A 4,960-nucleotide genomic window follows, 5' to 3' on the forward strand; every position below is an offset into this window, starting at 1 on the left:
TACTTTTCTTAGTATTATTTTAAACTATATATTTTATACTAAACATATTTTTAAATATTTAAAAATATGTTTTTTAAAAACATTTTTTAATATTTTTAAACTAAAGTTGCATAATCTCAATTCAAATAAGTTTTTCGCTTTTTTAAAAGCATATAATTAGATGTTAACACTAAAATGCGCGGTTATTGAGCTAACTAAAACAAAAATTTTAACAAAACTTACTCATTTGACACAAGAATAAACATAAAAACGTTTAAAATAAATAGTTTATTATATACCTGAAACTTACATAATTTAAAAAAGTATAACATAAGAAAAACAAGAATATGATTGGGTCTGACAAGCCAGAAAATTTTTTAAAGTTTTCATAATTTAGATTGAAATAAGTTTAACTTTGTAATTAAAACCTATGTCTTAGTGAACAACGCTTTGATGCATAAAGTATCTTATAAAGTGTCTCATAAAATGTCTTAGTGAACAACACTTTGATGCATAAAGTGTCTTATAAAGTGTCTCATAAAATGTCATAGTTAACAACACTTTGATGCATAAAGTGTCTCATAAAGTGTCTTAGTGAACAACACTTTGATGCATTAAGTATTCAATTATTTCTAGTTCAATCAACAAAAACTCACTCTGGCTTGGCTTGTAATTTAGCAAAGTGTTCAATGTATTGTATTATGTTTAAATTTTTAGCCTTTGTGTTTCTGTTATTTTATTTGTAACACAAAAATTATCAAAATTTAAGTTATTAAATATTTGAAAAGGTCGTTAAATTTCAATAAATATTAGAAGTTCTCTTTAACCATAGTCTTAGCATGTAGCTAGTCTGGAAACGCCGGCCGTTATAACACATGAGTTTTTTTCTATACTATACTATAGAGAGGAATGAGGCACTTTAAAGTAGACTGTACAATTTGATGCAATTTTATAATATAATGTTTACTTTAATTAGATGCACTCTAAAGTAGGCTGAGCACTATAGTGCTCAGCCTACTTTAGAGTGCATCCAATTAAAGTAAACATTATATTTCACTATATTTAAGTTGCATATACTTTGGGATAAATATTGAAATAGCAGGAGCAAATTGTGTAAGATATTATTTTAGACTGCATATATATTTCGTATTCCGAATATTAATGATAAAAATATAGCATAAAATAAAGACTTAAACAATTAATAAATATAGTTACGTTACAGAGTTTGTTGTAGTTTGAATATGCATATTATAAATATAAGTCGTAAATATAAGTCGATAAAATTTTTGCATCTATAACATATTATGAAAATATGTTATAGATGCAAAAATTTTATCGGCTGTATAACCCCAGTGGGCACAATGACGTTGAAATAACGTTGAAACAACGTCGCAAACCGACGAAATGCAATGTTGAAACAACGTTGAAATTTGGTGGAATTGGAAACAAAATCCGACGTTGAAAACCACGACGTTGAAACAACGTCGATGAAAACGTTGTTTCAACGTTGTTCTAACGTCTTATCGACTACATATCATCCATATTTCAACTTCGATAAAATGAAAATTAAAAGTTCAACGTTGAAATTACGTTGTTTTAACGTCTTATCGACAATATATCAACCATATATGGTTGAAATATTGTCGATAAGACGTTAGAACAACGTTCAAACAACCTAATTTCAACGTTAAATTTTGGTCATTTGATAAAAATTATACAGCCTATTGAATATAACTTATATCCAATAGGCTGCAGCCATGTTAAATTGTCATCGTTAACATGTTAAATTGTCTCGACTTGGATTGCGATAAAATAAGACAATAAAAAAGCAATATTTTGCGCTAAAAGTAGTGTATTTCATGTTCAAAAAATTATTTTAAGGGAGTTTATATAAGAAATAGATAGAATGTTACCATTTTATATATACATTTTATATTAACATATTCGAATCGTCATTTACGCACCGACCGCCACCATTGGATCTGTCGGGTGCATATTTCAACAAACTCATGATATCTGTTCTGACTTCAGCAACCGTAGCAGTCGCTTTACTAAGCATGACGCTCTCTATAAAAAAAGGTATTGCCAGAGTAATTTGCAACAAGTACAGCAAGAACTTGAAATTAAAGTAGCACCAAAGCATCAAATTGTGTTTTTCAATAACAGATAACATTACTCATGACTTACCAACAACAACCTTACAAATGTTTGTGCCTTTAAATTTCTCTTTACCCTTGCCGCCAGCCATGTTGAACTTTGATTGTAAACCGTTGGTCATCAACCTACAACAAAAAGTTATTATTTTTATAAATACATTAAACTTTGATACAATATCAGGTTAGGTAGCCCAATGGCACCGCGTATACCGCGGAATTCCGAATGGTTTTAAAATTTCAAAAATTCAATGACTTTTTTTGTTTGTTTGTAGAAATAGGTCAATTTCAATAAAAATTATACATATATATAATAGATCATCCAGGTCAAATTTGAAAAATCCGAAAAATTGTTTGCGGAAAAAGTCCGGAATATCCCCCCCCTCCCCTTATTTTCCCTCTTAATTTGCTTTCATCTGAGTTGCTTTTTATTTTTTATTTTTAAATTTCATCCTGTAATATAGAGTCTAAATTATATTCAGAATCTACTATTGCAGTAGCCTCACAATTGCTGCTGCTACAGACATCTTCATTTAATGAAGCTGAGCAATCAATATCAATGTCACTACTAAGAAGCTCATTAACCAAAACATTATTCCGTCTCCATCGCTTTAACCGGGTAGCCATTTCCCTAAACAACAGAAGGCACTTTTATAGTATGTATATATACACTTATATGTTGTCTGAAAGTTTTCTTCCTTATTTTGTTGACAAAAAGTAAAAGTTAAAATGCAAGACCGAATTTTTTTTTTTATTAATTGATAGACTGCCTGCCCCAACCAAACCCTCAGTCGATGTAGCACTCCCTTGCGAGTCAGGCTAAAAGATAGTAGATGTAGCAGCACTCCGTTGCGAGTCAGTCTATTTATCAGTCGATATAGCAGCACTCCCTTGCGAGTCAGGCTATTTGTCAGTCGATGTAGCAGCACTCCCTAGTGAGTCAGGCTATAAGATAGTCGATGTAGCAGCACTCCGTGCATGATTTACAGTAAAAAAAAAATAAAAATAAAAACATTTTATTAAAAAAAAACAAAAATAAAAACATTTTAACAAAAAAAATAAAAATAAAAACATTGTTTATAGTGTTAAAAACATTCAGAATGTTTTTAAAAACATTCTGGTCAATTAAATTTGCGTTTTTGCGGCTTTTTAAAAAAACGATCAATTTGTAATTAAATTAATGGTTTTAACTTTCTGACAACTCGCAAATGTTGGACGAAAGTCAAAAGAAATTAAAAGTGACGTATGTGTTGGCGTAAGAATCACTTTTTAACTTCTGCTCTTCCCAAATTTAAAAAAAATATAAAAATAATAATAACAATAATAAAAATACTATAATATAGTATTATGATTATTATAGTCTATATGATATATTATTAACATATCATATATTTTATGTATATATCATATGTTATATATAATAATATCATATATATATATAAATATATCATATATTATATGTATAAATATATAAATAAATATACATATATAATATATACCGTGAAAAGGGGTGACTATGAACAACGGGGTGAAAATGAACATCGATGCCAAGTTTACTAAATGGTGAAGAATCACGCACTATATAATTAAACAGTGTGTTTTATGTTATTTTAATTTAGCTATTTTATTCTAAAAACTTCCACTTGTATATAAATATATATATATATATATATATATATATATATTTGTAAATATAAAAATAATAATAACAACAATAATAAAAATACTATAATATAGTATTATGATTATTGCAGTCTATATGATATATTATTAACATATCATACATTTTATGTATATATTATATGTTATATATATATATATATATATATATATATATATATATATATATATATATATATATATATATATATATATATATATATATATATATATATATATATATATATATATATATATATATATATATATATAACATTGATAATATATATTTTATATTTATATAATATAAAATTAGTATAGTCAAATATACTAACATACATAGTAAAACAATTTAATCAAACTCTAAAAAACAACTTACTTAAACAAACTCTAAAACAAATTCAAGCAAATTCTTCATGCAATACACACTGATGAAATAAAAAAAAAGATCTATTTAATATTTATCACTAATGCATCGCAAATTAAGCAATGTGGTATCGTTAAATTGACAAACTCAAAACCTTATGAAATGGCAATAGATGGCCTAATCAATGACTCGTAAAGTCACGCATGCGTATTTGAGTTCTCAAAATGCAAAACGAACAGTGGAACTCATAATATAGACGTTGAATTAACGTTGATTCAACGTCGCGTTAAGTTGATCGTTTTCAACGAATTTTCAACGTTGATAAAATGTTGATTTTTGGTTATATGACGTCGCGACTAAAAATCAACCGTAAATCAACGTTGAAATAACGTCGTGTGTCCACTGGGACTGGATGTCTAAGGGTACTAATGCTTTGTATCGTATATTCGGAGTATATTTATTTAAAATGTTAGCCAATAGAGCCTTATAAACTCTATATTCTATATTAAGTCTACTTAGCTGGATTAGTGCTACCGAATATTGCATTACTAACATACATAATAAAATAGTATTTAGTTAAAAGAAAAATAGTAGATTGTATTTAAAGAAGATTACAGAATTCTATTTGAAAATCACAGTGTATTAAGTTAAGTTACAGAATGGTGGAATGTTTATATTGCGGAACCATATTGCTTATATATTCTATAAAGACAGAGAATATGGTATTCGTATTTTACCTAAACATCCTTTTGAGCATATAAAGTTGACAACATAATTTTTAAGAAGTGTTAATCTTGCTGCC

At 27.4% G+C, this 4,960-nt stretch overlaps 1 long non-coding RNA gene across 1 annotated transcript; it reads right to left on the reverse strand.

Moving 5' to 3' along the window:
• Positions 1-1,813: 1,813 nt before the first annotated feature.
• LOC136082139 (uncharacterized) lies at positions 1,814-4,602 on the reverse strand. The gene is made up of 3 exons (XR_010639422.1): positions 4,171-4,602; positions 2,167-2,261; positions 1,814-2,046 (listed from the first exon to the last, which is right to left on the reverse strand). It is a non-coding gene; the product is annotated as an uncharacterized LOC136082139 (long non-coding RNA).
• Positions 4,603-4,960: the final 358 nt, after the last annotated feature.

Source organism: Hydra vulgaris, chromosome 07 (assembly GCF_038396675.1).
Source record: "Hydra vulgaris chromosome 07, alternate assembly HydraT2T_AEP".
NCBI classification, from domain to species: Eukaryota; Metazoa; Cnidaria; class Hydrozoa; order Anthoathecata; family Hydridae; genus Hydra; species Hydra vulgaris.